We start from the raw sequence: 19196 nt of genomic DNA on the forward strand, positions 1-19196 counted from the left end.
CTGGGAGGGTCGGCCTCTTCTCCCAGGCAACCAGCGACAGGACAGGACAAGAGGACATACTCCCAAGCTGCACCAGGGGAGCTTTAGGGTGGACATTAGGAGGAATTTCTTTACAGAAAGGGTTTCTAGACACTGGAATGGGCTGCCCAGGGAGGTGGTGGAGTCATCATCCTTCGTGGTGTTTAAGGAAAGACTGGATGTGGCACATAGTGACTTAGTGGTGGTTCGGTCATAGATTGGACTCAATCTTCTGAGAGGTCTTTTCCAGCCTGACTGATCCTGTGATTTTATCTGCAGGCACAGAGGCCTCTGACAGCAGAGGACCAGCCACCAGGTAGTCACATTGTGTTGGACAAGGTGCCCACCTTAGCACCCTGCCTGCTGGCACACCCAACAAATGGTGGCCCTGCCACTGCTTCCAGGACAGGACAGCAACATTTGAGACCCTACAGACTCTGATTTCTATACACTTCCATGTTTAAAGGTGCCATACGTGAATATCATGGCATGATATTCAAAGGATGATTTCAGAGAGAGGACTGATGGACTGAACTCACTGCCACCTGACAGAGGAGAGGAATATGGGTCTCACAGAATCATAGAATGGCTTTGTTTGAAGAGGGCCTTAAAAATCATCTGGTTCCAACATCCCTGCCGTGACCAGGCACACCTTCCACTGCAAATCCTTATCCAGCCTGGCCTTGAGCACTTCCAGGGATGTGACATCCACCACTTCTCTGGGCAACTTGTGTTAGTGCCTTACCACCCTCACAGTAAAGAATTTCCTCTTTATATCTGATCTAAATTCACTCTTTTTCAGTTTAAAGACATTTTCCCATATCCTGTCACTTCATGCCCTTGTCAAAAGTTCCTTTCCAGCTTTCCTCTGGGCTCTTTAGGTACCAGAAGGTGCTCTAAATTGTTCCCAGAACATTTTCTTTAGGAGGACTAGCCGCAGCTCTCAGCCTGGCTTTATAGAATAGGTACCTCAGCCCACTGAGCATATTGAGTGCTCTTCTTTGGACTTGCTCCTTGCCATGCTGTCTCTGGGAATGGCTTGAGTACAATTCTGTGACAAAATAGCAATATATTCCAATTTCTTCATGAAAATATTTCTGTTGCAAAGAACAGAAACATAGATGATCAGAAAACATATTTTCTCTCATTATTTCCAAAATTTCACAAGCATGTCCTAAATTTCAAAAGTTTCCCAGAGAAAACACACACTTTCAACACCAAGACTCAGCCCAATGATGCATTTTTAGATGAGTTGGAATGACCAGTAGCGGAAAAGAGAGATTATAAGCACCTACACAAAGTGTCTACAGAAAAGTGAAATAAACCTCATGCCTTTTGAATCACTAAGGGAAAACCAAGTCTTCTTTTAAACTTTGAGAGCTGACTTTGAATTACTTTTGTAACTGGCATAAAACAGCTTAATTTTTTTTCCAGATGAAGCAGGAGTATGATTTGGTAACTGCTTTCACTTTGACTGGAAATTAGAATTTGTGCAGTTGCCTTGTAATTGACAGAATAAAAGTCAAAGGTGCTTCTGTTGTAAAACTGGTTTTAATCCCTTTTCACACCTACAGAGTGTGGAACATATAGTTCATAGCAGGAGTAGAATACAAGGTAAATCTGTTACCAGTAGCACAAGGCACTGTCTGGCTTCTCGCAAAGGTTAGGGCACATATAACATTATCTTTGCAAGACTACATTTCGACTTTTAAGTAGCAAAATACCATTTAACAATTAAAAAAGAGTAACCTGAAAGTACACCACTGAATAATTGCCTTAAACATGCACAATTCCCTCTTGCTTGTGCCTAAGCAACCAAAGCAACATTTAGAGGATACATACATACAATTACATTTGTCATGTGCAAACCCACAGAGCAAATATCTTTTCAAGTAGTAATGATGAAGCAAAAAGCCCCAGTGATTTAATTACTCATGCACAAGTTTCCATAGTGTGTTGGTTTGCTATCTAGAATAAGAACATCCAAACCCCATTCCTATTGTAGTTTGAGTTGCGGTGAAGAGAACAGGGTCTCCTGTTTCCACATGCAGTATTCCTTCTTCCTTGTCTTGCAAGGACAAGAGTAATAGGATTATGCAGTGATACCACTTTTAGTAAAACTACTTGCCAGAAATATATTGTGGAATAAATTCTTCCCAAAAGGAATAGCTTTCTTTAATGCATCCCCACAAGAGCAAAATGAGAGAACTGAAGACGCTGACTCCGGGCTGTATTGTTCTCTGGGTATATCATAATTTTGCACCTTCTTGACTTCTGCCAATAATTTTGTGCATGTTGATTTCTTCACAGAAATATTTTTTCCATTACTGTCTTTTCTCTGTAAGACAGTTTTATGTGGAAGTGTGCCTTTCTGATATTAATGCCTAGCAACAACTCCTTCATATAGAATTCTTTTCAGATTTTAAGAGCTATTTTTCATTATTCATGATTTTTAAAGCACTATTTATTTTCAGTTCCATATCCCATCTTCTCTATTTCACAAAGATGACTTTTGGTGGCTCAGGTTAATTAAGACCCCCTTTTTTATTTTCTCTCCTGGTTTCCTTTGAGGATCTTAGAATAATTAATACCAAAGAAAATAATCGTATTTTGAAATATGGCAAGTGTCCCATCAGACAGGATAATTAAATGCAAAGACTATATAAAATAAGCTTGCCCAGGTGTTTCATTGAATGAAGTAAATTTGTTTAAACATTATCATCTGTGGGAAGGATTAGGCTGCTTCACCATTTTTGTGCATCTAAATTCATCTCAGGGCTTATCAAATTTACTGAGTGCATGTCTGCATTTACAAATGATTGAATCATGTTAACAGAGGTTCTCACTGAAAACAGAAATGCTTCCAGGCATCCAACATGCTTTAGCCTTAGAAGCACAGTCTGATTTAAAAAAAACAAAACAAACAAAGATCTCCAGCAGGTAATGAAGTTTTTAAGTAGAAGGTTAGGCAAAGAAAATTTAGATTCATTAATTCTTGTCATAATGGTCTTGTTTTGTACTTCATTTCAAAATAAACTCAAAATAAGGCAGTTTTAGCGACAGGACATTCACAGGCTCATTTTTGTGTCAACATCTTGTGGATGCTTTATCATAGCAATATGTAACAGCCTCTTGAGGGACACTGCTGCCCAGTCCAAAGAAAAAGAGGGAAGAAGTGAGCTCTCCATTATAATTTCAGTGAAGGTACTCTGGGGAGTGGTATATTATGAGAATAAGGATGCTCATCTGAAGTCCATGTAAGGCACAGCAGGTACAAAACTGGGGTCCCCAACAACCCTGTGGGAAGACACCACTTCTGGCCAGCTTAGAGCATGTGCACGTGTCTCTGGCCTATTTCAAACACTTTTATTTCATTACAGCGTGAAAAATATTCAGGAAGTACAAGCTCAGATCTTCACATGCCATGGGAATTTATCAGCCAGCCAGCTGTAATACAGCACAACCTCCTCTCAATAGCAGTGACTTATAAGAAACAATAAGTTTAGAAATTGGGATACAAAACCTTAGAGGGTGCTTGTGCAGAGGTGATGCACAACCATCTAATAAAATGTCAGTATCTCAGTAATCCACTAGAATTGCTGGAATGGGAGGTAATATTAGAAGGTGTATTACACAGCTACCTCGTTACTAGCCCTGTGCAGTACGTGCAGTTCCAAGCTCTGGCACAATCATCACTGCACTTTTGCAGCTGCACTGGGTGCTGTATGTAAGTACATGTAAAAAATGTGTCATCCAGAGACCACGCTTTGTTTATCAGTGTCACATCACAGGTAGCAACCCCATTTATAAGCACCGTTCAGAATAATTTGGCCTCTGTTCTACCACGTGTAAGTGAGCCATCAGGTAATGGTACAGTTAAGTAGCATAGATCACAGCTGTATCTCAAATCAAGCCCACATGAGGGCTGCCAGATAATAGGACTTACGACCAACATCAGTCTTCTCCATTGACAGCCTGAATACTGATCTGTTTTCCAGTGCAATTTGGCTTCAGTGGCATTTGAATCAAAGTCACACAGGTTCTGCTAAAAGAAGGAAAATGATATATGGGTTTATTTTCAAACATGCATATGTGTGAATTAGGTGAGCAGGAATATTATACATGTACAAGCTATGTACAAACATTCATCCACAACTGCCAGGCACATCTCTTCTTGGTGTCCAAAATTAGGAGCCTCTGTCGATTACATGTACAAATTGTGCCCAGTGAACCTAGCCTTGGTTCCATAATATGAAGCCCTATTTTAATTTATATGAAATGAATACATTAATCCAAATGATGCCAGCCCTGTAAGCAACTTCAAAACCATTATTCTAGTAAGTAATTTTCTTCACATAATATCAAACTCTCAATACATGATCTTTAGTCAACAAGACTGATGTGCACTGAAGTTCCTGTTCAAGTATCTTGCTTACTAGATAGAAACATGAAAAACATATATGTTAGTGAGATATTTCAGAATTAAGGCTTCAATCATTGCAATTAGTTATAAATCTCTCAGATTGCCACCTTATGTAGGCATTTGCAATTAAAATGCAGAATAAATCTGTGCCTGTGGACTCTGGGTAACCCAAAGCAATACAAGAGTATTGTCAAAAGACCAGCCAGGCTCACTAGGAACAGTTTAACTCTGTTTGAAGCTTTGTTCTGTGCAAGTCAAGGTCACCCAGTCACTACTCCCTCTTTTGAATCTTGGATGTAAATTGCCTGACAGGAAGAGAAACAACATTTCTTCTGCCCATTGAAAGAGCACTGGTGAAAGAGATCAAGGCTTGTCTTGCTGCTTGGCAAACAATGAAGCTTTTAGCAGTAACCTTAATTAGTTGTTGGATCTGGTTCTATCTTTTAGAATAGTTTGGTGACATCTAAGATTAGAATTCCTAATTTCCATTAGTTCCATTTCTACAGAGCCAGTAGACCAGTGACTCTTTATCTGATTTCACAAGCATAAAGCATTACTTCAAAATTGTGATTTTGTAAAACAAGACCCTAATATTCCACTGAAGGTCACCTTGGTTTGGAGAGACCAAATGTCTGCACAAATATAACACCCAAATTAACTTGAAAGCTAAGGCCAGTATCACCTTAATTAAGGGATTTTCTGCTCATCCTAAAGATGTTGAGATCAGCTCCATTCTATAGATGCACCATCTGAAACATGCTGAGCAGATACCCATCAGCGGAACCCCAAACCTATAATTAATATTCAGAAATTAAGGACCAGATTAGCAAGACTGCAAGACACCTAATGTACCAAATCCAGCTTTTGGAGCCATCTGGAAACCTCCTTATTTTTGTCAGTATTGTAGTATCAGACCCTATTCTGGCAGATAAAGGCCATGATACTGCAAGGTTACCTGCAAGGTTATCCTGAATTTCTATTCGGCCTGGAGTTTAGAGGACTCAGTATCTCATAATACCATCAAAGCCAAGCTGAAATAGTCCTCATCTGCTTTTCTTTCTGCATTGTGTGAAGTTGGCTTGCAAGTAAATGAAAATAATTTGATTTTCGCACCACTCATGGGCTCTCAGCCATGTCCCTCTGAAATAAATATGTGGTTTTTTGGTCACAGAATCTTATATTTTCCTCTGAAAGAAATTTGTCATAATATTCAGTGAAAAGAGTTATTGAATAGTACTTGGTGTAACTGAGTATAACTCAGATACCACTACTGTACTCAGTATAAATACCAGGGGCCTAATGTTCTGTAAATTAGTTGAAGTGGAAAATCCATACTCACAATTATGATTAATTTGGGGAAAAAAGCAAGAGGCTAAATACAAATTCCAAGAGAGGGTTTTTTTAACATTAAGTAGAGAATTTTACAAAATTCAGCTTTATAACAATCAATTTCCTGCAGTATAAGGTACTACTGATGATTTGATATTTATATAATTGTTATTGTATCATAATTCCCATACACAGTTATGCTGCTGTAAGTCAGAGCAGACACTACTGAAGCTGTCCCACAGTAAAACTAGTGTGAGTGGAAGCATTCAGAGAATCATCCTTAAGACATAAAGATATGACTTTGTCTGCCACAGAAACACTGCCAGCTTTAGGGTGAATGTGGCTACTGTTCAGCAGGGCACAGCAACATTATCCAGCAGTGTGAAACAGGAAATGAATAAAAAAACCCTCACATCTAATTGATATTTAAATATGGTAGGATGTAATTACTCATGCTGGAATTCATTCAAAGCATCAGCACTCTGAATGCTCCCTTATTTAAAAAAAAAATAAAAAAATACAATCAGTTCTTTACTGTCTGCCAACAGAGAAGACTTAGGTTTGGCAGCTGATTGTTAAAAAATTGGTTCAAAACATATTTCTCTGTTTTTCCTGTCATTATTTTGTTTGTTATGCTTCATAGCTGCATCTGAACAAAGAAAGTGGTAGCTCAATTAAATGATACTTAGAAGTTTAGAAGCCCTTTACAAGTTTAAAATTCATTATAAATGTTTCCAGCTTGTATTCATTTTCACAGCACTTCTGAGGGAAAATTAAACAGCAGAACCACTTTACAAATGGTGAGACAACAAAAAGTGTTTTGGCAACTCCTATTTAGAGGTAATAGCAAAGCTGAAGTACATGTGGTATTGTTAGGTCCACAACTGAAACATGGCAGCATGACTAATGCAAATGTGTCTTCATGTGATCTGGGGTTGTCTGGCCAGGAAATTAATATGTGAGAAGAAGGAAGTCTGATAGTAATTTATTTCTAAAGAACTCTGTCATTCATCTAAAAACCACTGGCAAGCATCATCTTTTGTAACTGCATAGGTATGAGCATGTCAAGGGAGCACACCTCAAACAGAGATGGAATCTGAGCCCTAGAAATTTAGAAAGTGAGAATTCCTTAACATAAATCCTTAATGACTTCAGAGTAAACAGGTTGATATTGAATTAAAATTCATGGTAGCAAACAAACAAAAAAAAAAGGGAAAACTATCATTAATACCAATGAAAATGTCTCAAATCTACTCTGACTCATATGTGTAGGTAACAGGTAGAGGAAATTAATATAACCAGAAAATTTGTAGGAAAAAACTCCATCTTTGTCACTGTCCCTCTTTAAATGTCACATTACGTAGGTGATCTCCAGTTATTCAGCTCAGCTTATTTATGTACCACTGTGCTCCATTTAAACTGAACTGCTTCATGGACACTAACTCTGATGGACACTTTTGTCTGCACTGACTGGACTTTAAAACTTGTGACAAAGAGTTAAGAATGTAATCCTAGAAAACTCAAGCAGATAAAAGTCTTCATTATGATTTCTGTTTGCTTATTTTATTTATTTATTTTAGTGTGTGTATCTTTTGAACTACTAGGGTATGTAACAATGTTCTTAATTTCAGTTTTTATAAATCAAAAATAGCAGCTTTGTACATACATGCATAGCTGGGAGCACATGTTCGTGAAACAGAGCCTGAGGTGGCCTGGCATTCTAGCCCAGTCTGAGTCCAAAAATCCTGAAAATCAGACTTCCAAGATATAAGATTCTCCATTTGCTGGTTTAGACATTCCATCTGCAAGCACTAGCTGTGCAATCCCGTGCATTACCTTAGGTGATTTTGACATCTGACATTTTTTTAAACCAATTTCTCAGGCTGTATCTCTTCTGGTAAGCTTCCCTCTCTTTGTTACAAAGTTACAGTTGCAAATGATATGTGACTCTCCAGTGTGGAGAGAGAACAATTCTCATTTTAGCACCTGATCTTTTCACAGCTTCTCATTTTATTCATGATTATTCTTAAATGGTTTAAATCCAGCACCGACATAGTTGGCAGATACCAAAGTCTGGGATCCTGGTCCCCACAACTGGTAATTCCATGTAAATAAAAGAGGCATCTTTCTGCACCTAATTGCCACCTACTGGGGGACTTAGAAGTCCTTGGATGAAATGCACCCCATGGGCACAAAATGATCACATATCTCTGTGCTGATCCTATCCAGAGCTGTATAATGGAAGCTGCTCCACATATATAAAACTTAGACGCTGAACAGAAGAGTGCAGAGCTGTGGCAAAAACATGTCTGGCTTGAAACACAGTAGAAGAAAGCTCAGCAAAAATGCTTCAGACAATTTAAACCAAAACACTGACTGTACAAATTTAACTAAGTACACTTGATGAAGATGAGACTAATAAAAGCCCAGCTGCTTAGCACTTCTGACTTTCAGCTCACACTGCTTGTATGCAAGATGATTTTGGTTCCAAACAAAATGTTACTGGCTGGAGATTAATAGGTAGGCTGAACATATGCTCTCTGTCTTGTTTTAGGAGAAAAGAATAACCAAAGTTTAAAATGTGAAGTCTGAAAACCAGCCTCAGTAATGCAAACAGGTCTTAAGGTAGCCTCTTCCTCTCTGCAATGATTAATATTAATGTCAAAATATATCCTTTTTACTGATTTAAGTGCTGAAAAAGTCCAGTCCTGCATTACTTAGCCTCCTCTGTGCCTTAAACAGGACAACCAGACAATGCCAAAACAGGCCTTCCCCCTTTTTAGTTTTTTCTAACATACTTTCATTAAGGGTCTTAGCAATTTTTCTAAGGCAAAGCATTAAAATTAAAACAGCATGAACACACTTATTATAATACTGTTATATTATGATATCTCCATGCTTTCTTTAGAATGTTGCTCAGTGGAAGCAGTTTTCATTTCTATAAATAAATTCGTACCTATATTTTTATTTTGCCACAATTAAAACTAGTAACATGCCACCAACAGTATTTGCCAGCAAAATCTTTCAAAAGGTAACATACCTGCATATAAAAAATTATGTAACATTCTCAAACATATTTGCTCATTTTTGGAGATACACAGTTCTGTCTTAAGACCCTATATTGGTCATAAAAATACTACAGTAAAGCATGTCAAATGTTGCTCTATGAAATTATTTTAAGGGCCTTTTAAGCTGGATTGCAGAATTAATATAGGACCCTGCAGGACCCTGTTTAAGACAAATCATTATTAGAGGGTGGTTGACTTAATTTTTACAGGGCTGATATTTTCATGCTTTATACTGTACTAGCTTGTGGGCTAAAATAAACCACATGGTTGATGAAGTAAAGATGAAACTTCTTTCTTTGCCGTCTAGTAGAATTTCTAGAGTTGGTCACTTGCTTTGAGAAACCTGGTGTCCTGCTGCCCTGGCACCTTAATGGCCCTGGCACGTGCAAATCAATATATATTTGCAAGGAAGAAAGTGATGGAACAGGCATGCTCTTTTCTATAAATCATACTTCCTTCAATTCCCTTTCTTTTTAATGGCACTCAGAGGAGCACACAGGCTGCAGATCACAAATGGGGGGCCATCACTTCTCTCCCCAGCCAGCTCAAGGGTGGCATTCAAGTGTTCCAGATGCAATTCAAACTGCCCTTTACACTTAGTAATCAATATGAAACATCACTAATGTTTGACTCACTGTTAGAAGTGTTTTTTACACTGCCAGAAGAAGATAAGGCTAATGGGAGCCTGCACTATTCCAACGGATCCAAGGACTCCGGGTCACTGCACCCCTTCTTGGCTCTCTGAGTCATCCAGTACCAGCATCCTACACAAACAAAAACTCCTAGTACATAAAATCAACCTCTTGAGAAAACTGTGTTGTTCCTCAGAAAGAAACCAAAATATATGAAAGACATTGCCAAAGCTCTATTTGCTTTAACCTGCATGGAATTATCTTAGTGAAAAATTAGAGAAACTAAATAACCCTAAGAAGAAAATGTTTCCCATCATAAGGAAACATCCCACCAGTGGCTTCCTGCCAGCCAAGTCTGTGAGAAGGAAAGGAGGACACCAGCTTGTCCAGAACAGCACAATCAAAACCAGGTAGCAGTCATTCTGCCTACTCAAAAATCACCCCACTGGAGTCTCCCCAGTGAGAAACCAGTGCTATGGCCCAGGTACTGGCTAATAGCAGGCCAGTGCTACTATTCCTGGGTATGCTTGTGGATATAGTTTTTATGAATTGCTGTCATTGTCCAAGTGAGGCTAATCACAGAAATAAAATAAGTAGTATATAGCCAAAGCCAAGCAAGACTGATTTTAAAGTAGTACCAAACAAAGGGAGTTGCAAAAATTAAAATTGTAGAAGCACATGTTAATTTTCTGTTTCATAATAAGAATAAGAATAGTAGTCTGGAAAAAGCAAGTTTTATTTCTTATTTTCAGTGCTAAGAAAACCTACATGGAATAATTCCATATTCATAGCTGTTTCTCCTCTACAGCTATTATCTGTAAGCTGACATGGAAGCCAACACACAATACAGTCTGGTGCAATGAATGGAGTTACTATGAGACTGTAAGAACTTTTGTCTTCTTTGCACCAGCTAGTGGCCATTATGGATTTGCAATAGAAGGAGATGACCCAGCAATCTGCACCACATAGTGCATCACATTGTCTCACTTGGCTTGGTGAGCTGTTCACAGATTATGGATACAGCAGAGCTAAAGTGGGGTGTAAATACCTTAATGTCTTCCTTGCTTATGTCATTTCTGAGCATTAGCTCTCCGTCTGTGGAATATTGTCTGAGCTGCTACAGATATGTCTATTCAAATGTGTCTTAATATTCAGCTGACTGTGCCTTTTTGACATGTCCCATCAAATAGCCAATAATGATGTATTTTTTGGCATTCCTAAAACTGCTTCCCATGTCTCTCAATTACTTGCCCCCAGCAAAATGGCTGCAGTTATTAGCTTGTGCTTCACTGTGTCATTTGTGTTATTCTAGTTCGATGTGAAGTATGGCTTCCTGACACTTATTTGCTGATGGCAACTAGCTGCCTTTCCTTCCCCCCTGAGGTTTTGTTTCCCCTCCAAAACATACTAGAGTTTTTGCTGACCAGAAGCATAATTATTCTTCACTGTCAGTAAATTCCTCAGTTTCTGTTCGTTTAGGTTCTGTTCATATCCAGCATATAGGTACTATACTTACTTAGTAACAAATAAACTTCCAGAGTATAATTGGAGGTGTTTTCAAAGTACTAAATCCAAACAGCATATAATATCTTATCTGACATGATAAAAAAAAAAAAAAAAGACAGCCATAGAAAAATTTCTTGGAACTTACTGTGATTTTTTTGTTGTTGTTGTTGATCACCTTGGATTGTAGTCTTTGACTCCAAAATACAATTCCATATTAACATGTTCACAGTGATACTACAAACTGCCTTGGCAGAGATTTTTAGTTGGGTTTTGCGAAGAAGAATGAGTGTTTAATTTAATCTGCTTAGAATCAGCCAAAAATAAATCCCACTGAAAATCATTCCTGTGTTAGCTCCATTTGTCAGAAGAAAACAAAAGAAAAGAAAATTTTGTAGATTTTAAAAATTAAATCTCCATTAAACACTGGTTGCAGAAAAGCCTTTTATCCATTCCTGGTCATCACACATAACTATCCTGGAGTTTTTGATTAAACTGGTGGAGGATTGTAAATGCCTAACAATGAACTGAAAACAAATAAAATCCAAACAGTGAAAAAAAAACCCTAAGAAACAAACAGCTGAAGTCAGGATAAAAGGCAGTCAAAGCATGGAGGCAACAGAAGCATGTCTATCCCACATAATCCCATGTTCTAACCTACTTCATTATTCCCTTTACTGTTTTCTGTACATTTTATTTCCAGACTGTGCAATTGGATGATTGTTTGTTGACTGTACATATTACAAGTGGTACTTCAGCACGCTACTATTTCCTGATCTGTTTAAACGACAAAGTGTGCCCAGGCCTCTCAGTGTTCGGCTTTGAATCCCCCCCCTCTCCATGCAGTCATGCTGCTTGGCAAAGCGGCAGCTCTAGTCCTTCAAACCACAGATGGATCTGACATGATGAATTTGGGATGTGGTGAACCAAGTCTATAGGTGAACAGCAAGAACAGATATGAAACCAGCACTAAGATCATGCTAAACATGTAGGTTTGCATTAAAACAGTGCCAGGGACTATTACTGGGACGTTTACTGGGAAAATGATAAATTCTGTGCTGCAGGACACCGTTCACATGATCAGGCTGGTCCCTGGCCATATGAGCCAGTGTTCTTACAGGCCACTCACAAGGACAATTAGGGGGATGAACTCCTTGAGGACCATTCCCAGCAGGCAGCATGTGCCCCACCATGTTGTTTTATAGCCTGTTTACATGGGCAGGGTAGAGCATGCCTGTTGGTCCCTTTACCAGTAAACAAACCTTAATACTCTTAATACCCTAATCTAGATGTAGCTTTACAGCCCTAGCATCCCTTAATCCATACCATAGGGGTATCTACCCTAGATTCACTATTATCTAATATATCACTGCATTAAGATCTGGACACAGGAAAAATCACAATTGTGGTCCATTTCTGACTGAAAGAGCCTTTTAGCCCAGTGGAACAGCAGCCAGCAGTTTAATTTTGTGCCATATGCTATTTGTATATACTGGGTTAGATGTGTGAAGTATTAACTCCACATTATGTTGTTGAGGAAGAATTGCTCAGCATTCATTTGATATTATGCACGACATCAGATTTAAAAGGTTTAGGATGAGAAGTGTGAGAGAAAGTGATACAAACACATTAATAGAGAAATGTTTACACCAATTTGTATGGTGTATCATCTAAATGGATATTTATTTAGTTATTATTTATACTGTTGTTTATTTGCTACAATATTCTTCTCACACTTTTTGTTTTGGTAGCAAAAATTCAGCCTCTGTCTGGACTACATTTCAGACTAAAGAGCAGTAAAAATGCTTAGAGCATGTTTCTTTATTACTATGACTGCTTTTAGAGGGACCCAACAGCTTGACATGATTTGGGAAGAAAATATCCACAAGAGAGCTTGTGGAAGAATGAGAGAACTGACATTTAGCTAGACTGACTATTAACCTGAAAATAGAGGCAGGAGGAAAGCACCATTGGACTGTCTATCACAACTTTTTAATTCCCATTTTTTCCATTCCCTTTTAATTCTTTTCTCACAGTAACACATATTCATTCCACTTATGATTTGCTCCTACAATCAGTCTTGCAGTCTGCAGCCTAACATAAAAGCAACACAGAAATAGTTGCAAGCTCTACAAAACAGCACAAATTACTTTTCACAACATTACTCAATCGCCCTACATTTTACTGGGGAAAAGTCATCAGCATAGACAATAATCATTAAAAAAAGAAAACAAATCTGTTTCTCCATCAGGTCCAACATTGCTAAAAAGCAAAGAAATGAGAAAACAAAACCAAACATTATGAAAACTGTTTATAAGCAAGATAGCTGGGTAAAACAAGCAATTTGAATACATTCTGGAGGCAGCAAATGTTCCTCTAAATTGTCTGCATCTGAGGGTTCACATGTATATGCAATTCACATAGAAATCCATGTAAAGCTATAGCTATACTTTCTATTGCTCAGCAACTCAGAGAACCTCTCAGCACAAGTCCCTCAGAAGACAAAGAGAGGATGATACTTTTAACTTGGCACCCATAGTGTGACATATAGGATATATTTAAAAAAAAATTATATTTGTTCCAACATCTGAAAAGAAAGGGTTATAGACTTCAGTTTGAGTTCAGTCCTGCAAAGTGCTAAGAAAAAAATCCTGGTGTCACCTCAGACACAGCTTTAAAAAAAGCCATCATCAAAGGAAACCTCACAACCACCACACCTACCTTACTTGTTCTAGCATAAGGATATATATATCTCCTCTGAAGTAAAAGCAGCAAAAATCAGCTTCATTTTTAGCACAAGAAAGAAGCACACACTGTAGAAAAATATTCACCCTCCTTATCTGTATGTGGGGTGTTTGCAGACCTTCAAGCATTTCCCTGTAATGGTGCCAAAGGTTTGGTTTTGGTAAGTGATTTTGAACAAGCTCCTCTGAATGAAGCCTGCAGAAGCTAACTTTTAAGCAAGCCATATTAAATTAAGAGAATCAGATGGTGAAGTGGAGACAAGTTAAATAACTTTAAAGCTACAATGGAAAGTTTGCATTTTTCATTAAAAGTTGCTGCCTACAGTGCTGTGAGGGATGGAAAAATCTGGTTTTCTCTTGGCAAGTTATTTCAGCTGTCCTAGGTAAAGGCCATTCTTAATTAACGAGGTAATACCCATGTAGCCTTTGAAATCAGGTTATCTGCAAGGATTATTATAATCCTGCAAGGATTGCTCTTGTTTCTAAAAGATACATTGTTAATTAAAAACTTAGAGGACTGAGCATAAATAAAGCAAGAAGTCAGAGTTCCCTGCTATAGCTTTGTTGCAAACATCTTTCAAAAGAGTGAGGTTTTGGCCAGAGAATGTACCATTTTGGTACACGTTACCAATGGCAGGAGGGACAAGTAATTGGACAGAGGCTGAGAGCTGTCCCTGACTGATGAATAAATCTCATCTTCTCTGCTGTCTAGGAGGCCAGAAAAAACTGAGATGGTAACGTTGGGAATCGGCACCCCTGTGAAATGGTTACAGCTTCTCACCTGTGGAGCAGAGGCCTCTTGTACCCCAGCATGTAATAGGATGCAATTGACAAGGTGCTGTCCACAAAATTCACCTTGTCCTTATCAATGCTCTTAGGCACCAAACAATGGAAGGGCCACGCAAACATGAAAGTGAGATCAGGAAATGAGTTGCCCAGTTTTAACTGCAGAAGGATTTATATTGCCCACCACTAGCACTTACTGCCTCTGCAGCTTTGATGAAACTTTGATGTAGTTACATGTGGCAGTCTCACTGTGAGGTGAGGGAAACCCTCTAGGGGAGATGAGTTGCTGTGGGGTGAGGGCAGAACTGGTGAGAAACACCTCAAGTCCTTTCCAAGAGCTCTTTGGCAGAACAGGAGGATGTTTTTCTGAGAGTTCATCAGCATCATAGCCCAGAGGTCTGGACTTTAACCTAACCCACATAAGCAGCTCAGTCTGAGGGGACTCAGTTATCTTGAAAGATGTGCAAGAAACCCAACATGTAAGATGCTGAAACTGGAATATTTTGCATCTGGTTGAACTTAAAATAAAGAAATGTTTTTGTTTGTGTTGCAAGGTTTGGCCGATGTTTATGGCTGTGAGCAGCTCGTGACATTGCAGAAACACTCCTTGTGGCTGTGTAGCAGGGTCCAAGTGACAGAGGTGACAGTAAGCAGTGTATTTGAGAAACCTGCTCTACTCAGGGCTGCTCACTGCTTCACCCCCCAGCACAGCACAGATTGGAAATGCATGGCTGTGTCCCAAACCCATTTTAGCCCATATTTCCTTCAATCTCACCCACACATTCCAGGCAATCTAGCTAGTGTTTCTCCTCCTAATACTGAAGTTGGGATGGGATCTGATTAATTGGCTCCTGGTGGATTCAAAACAGGCTCAGCAGCTCTGACTTGCAGAGTCAAGAAGAAAGCAGGAGATATCTTTCATGTTTCAGGGAGACTGTATGTTTATCTGAAGAAGCTGGTATTTCTGAGCTTAAAAATAAAACATGATCCCATGAAAAATGTCCATGTCCCACAGTACTTGTTATATTTTCTGTCACTCCATGAATGCAGGAAACACTGTCAGCCCATTTACACCTCTGTGGCTCAGTAATGGAAGTCTTTTGTGAAGGAACAAGAAAGAAAAGCCTGCAAGAGCTAAGCCTAGAAGCTAGTCATTACTCTTCTTGTCAGTGGATGTATCTCAGTGAACTTTATAAGTAATTCATGATAGTCCCTTTTTGGTTTTCTTGCTCCACAGCATAGTGGGACTGTCCATTGAGACTGTGATTCCTTGTTGGGCTTTACAAAGAGTCAATGGTTGACCAAGAAGAGACAATGGAGGTTTGTGAATCTGTTGAACTGAGGAGCTATTACATTTTTGGCTAAATTTGAGAGGAGGAAAACGTCATCTAGAACAAAAGGAGCATACTCAACCCATATGTCAAAGCCTAATAAATCCTGTCTTTAATTTTGGGATTGTGAATGGATCAATTAAATGGATGTTATATTCCTGAATGAACCCTTGTAGTTTTTATCCATTTGTGGCATAAAAGCATTTTCCTGAGTGGTAATCAGGGGCTCAGAAACAAAGGACTCTTGAGCCCACTTTCATTTCCTTTTCCCAAAGAGCTCAAGTCTGACATAGTCTTCAGAATAAACCAGAAATGAGGACTCAACACTTAAGTAATAAATGAAGCCTCTCCACAACAGTGGCACTTCTGGCTAAATGATAAAATATGTAGACAAAAGCTTTTCATTTGGAGCATTTCATAAGCATATTTCTAAGAGGTAAGAGCACTTCAGAAGCTGAGAAACATTTTCTTTTTTTTTTTTTTGCTTCCTTTCACTAGAAATAATTCTTCTGTTGAACACAGAAAGTGGCAAGGAACATAATTTTCCTTGCTACTCTGGGGAAGGCAATAAGCTCTCAGAGCCAGGAAAACAGGTGAAGCCAAATGCTGACATGGGGCCTGCAGCACCAATTCACCTGTACAGAGTTACACCATAAACTGAGCAGTCACAAAGGCACAGATGAGCATGCCAGGACCAGCATGACTTCAGCTTTGCATGGCCAAGATGAAGAGCAGGCTTCATCCAGTGCAACATAGCCCAGAGGTGAAATATGTTTAATGGAAACAGCTGGAAAGAAGAAAGGAAAAGCAGAGGGCATCACAACAAGGGTCTCCTGAGACACCTGAGCCATGAGCCATGAGCTGGGTGTGCTCTGCCCCAGCTGCTGCCCCTCACTCAGTGGGTGTGCACAGCAGGTCAGGGAGCCACACTTTTCTGAAATGAACCAGGAATGCAGAAATCCCTAAAGAAATATGTCATTAAGGACAGCAACCATGCTCCTGGCACCATTCCTTCTCTCTGCAACTGATAACACATATCAAAAGGAGAGGTGTCAATTCCTGCTGCTTTTTGACCCTCCAGCTTCCATTCTCCTCACAGAGATTCATAAAATACCAGCTACCTCCTCCTCAATTCAGAGCTAAAGTTAGTTCAGCATGCAAATATTTGCTCACTGCAGTGACAAACAAGAAAAGTTAGCTTTAATTTTGTTTGTCTGTGTGACTATCTGCTTGCCTGTGTGATGTCATTAACAACCCCTGGGATCTGTAGCTCCAAAAAAATCACCAAGAGAATAAAAAGTGTCAGTACTTCCCATAAGAGGCTGATCAGAACATTATGGAAGAAAAATTATTCATAACTTGCATTTACACAAGACTCTTCCTTAGTGTCCAGGTACCAGGAAAGGTGGGTTCATTTTCACCCCTCCTTTTTCAGACATGGGAAGATTACAACATTGAAAGAGCAAATAACTACACTGAGGTCAGTCACCTGTGGAGCAGGACACAGGACCAGGGGCTTTTTTATACCATCCTCTGCCACCAACACCCTGTGACTCAGCAGTGAAGCCAGTGTCAGAAACCAGCTCCAAATCTGGTGCTTAAAGTCACACGAACAGATGAAAGATGCCTGTGTATCTCATGAATAAGCTTGTTTATTCATGCTCCCTTCATGACCACATCCCTCATCTGCAGAGAGACTATCAGGTTTCTCACATTCACCTGGCACTCAGTTATTTAACTCCTGCATCATGCAGAGCTCCATTTGCATAAGGAGCTTTGCAAGGCATCTCCAAATCAAAATCACATGAATCAAATCTGTGTGTGAAGTAGTTAACAAGTACAGTCAAAATGGAACAGGGATGATAAGATTTTAGCTTGGTTCTAGAGAACCAAATAAGCATACACACAGTCTATCTGCCCTGACTCCAGCTTGCCTATTGTCTTTGAACCTGCTCAACATCACCAACCAAACACAGAAGCGAAGACAACTGAGATATCAGGCCTTTGCAATTGTTGCAAAAATTGATAGTCATGTAAAAGAGAGATGTCAAAAGTGCTTCCATTGTAGGAAAATCCACCTTTTATGCACCACAGAAGACTCCATGTAGAAACGGCCCAGTTGCAAAATATCTAATCTAAAGGATTTGCTGATTTATCTGACAGCTTAATTACTGTTAAAAAAATGGAAAAGAGAAAGTTCCTGACAGTGTAATAAAAGTTTTAAAGGAAGGAAAATTAGGGGTGCCTAGATTTCCAGGCACAGCATTCCTCTAAGAAATAAATCCCAAATTAGTCAGTGCCATAAATAATCCCCTAAAAGCCCATGCTTCTTAGATTGTGGGCTCAATTATTTTTGTCATGAGACTTAGAAGAGATTAAGCAGATAGGGGCAGAGCATGCTGATTAAGGAAAAAGTGGTTTACTCAGCAGATGTCTTGTCAAAACCACATCCTTTAATCTGAAGAGCAAACACAGTAAGACCAGCATTGCAATGATCTGTTTTAGCCATTAGAGCATAGAGCATTCTGGGGCATAGCAGCAGGGAATATGAAGGAAGTTTGGTCATTAGTGTGCAGAGGAACTATACGGTAAATGTCTTTCTGGGAAAGGATAAACACGCTCGTCTAGGCAGTTTCCCTTCAGCAGGAACTCAGGTACAGCCCTTCCTTGTTGTTAACACTCAAGTGGTGTTGTGGTGCCCTGAAGGTGTGCCAGGGATGGACTCATGTCTCTGATAGACCTTTTTCAGGAAAGGGATGCTCTGTGCAGAGCCCATGAGCCAAGCAGCAGGCTGAGAACAGGACCAGTGGTGTGACCCCAACAGAAACCACCCCAGTTCCTGGGAAGCTGGAGACAGAACAAACTCATCTCTCTCCAGAGTGCTTTGACAAGTGCAGATTAATTTGGGCATTGAGCTCAATTCCGTGGTTGAGACCTGGTAATCTGAAGAAATCTGTATACCTGAGAGACTGAAGATGAGGCTAAGAAAATGGAAATCTCAAGTTCTGTCAATGTGGTCACACACGTGACATACAAACTTGTCTACATGAGAAAAACTCCTTTCATTTTCATCAGCTGTAATAAAGTGTTTTAAAGTGTTTATTCACACAAAATTAAAAATAGCAATGTTTTTTATTGTCCAAGTGCGGATAGATTCAACCTGCTCTTCCACAGTTCAGAGCAGTTTGAACTTTGTGCAAACAGGAGCTGTACAGTCAGGAGCCAGAGACTATAGACAGTCTTTTGCAATGTTAATTCACAGTTCAGACATAACTGCAAGAAAAGTAACTTTTTCAGCAAGAGACCTGGGATAAAATGCCCACTGACAATTCTAGTGCTTGGTACAAGCTGGCTGCAGTGAG

Source organism: Pseudopodoces humilis, chromosome 1, assembly GCF_049639895.1.
Source record: "Pseudopodoces humilis isolate 2021_Gansu_Grassland_sample_001 chromosome 1, ASM4963989v1, whole genome shotgun sequence".
NCBI lineage: Eukaryota > Metazoa > Chordata > Aves > Passeriformes > Paridae > Pseudopodoces > Pseudopodoces humilis.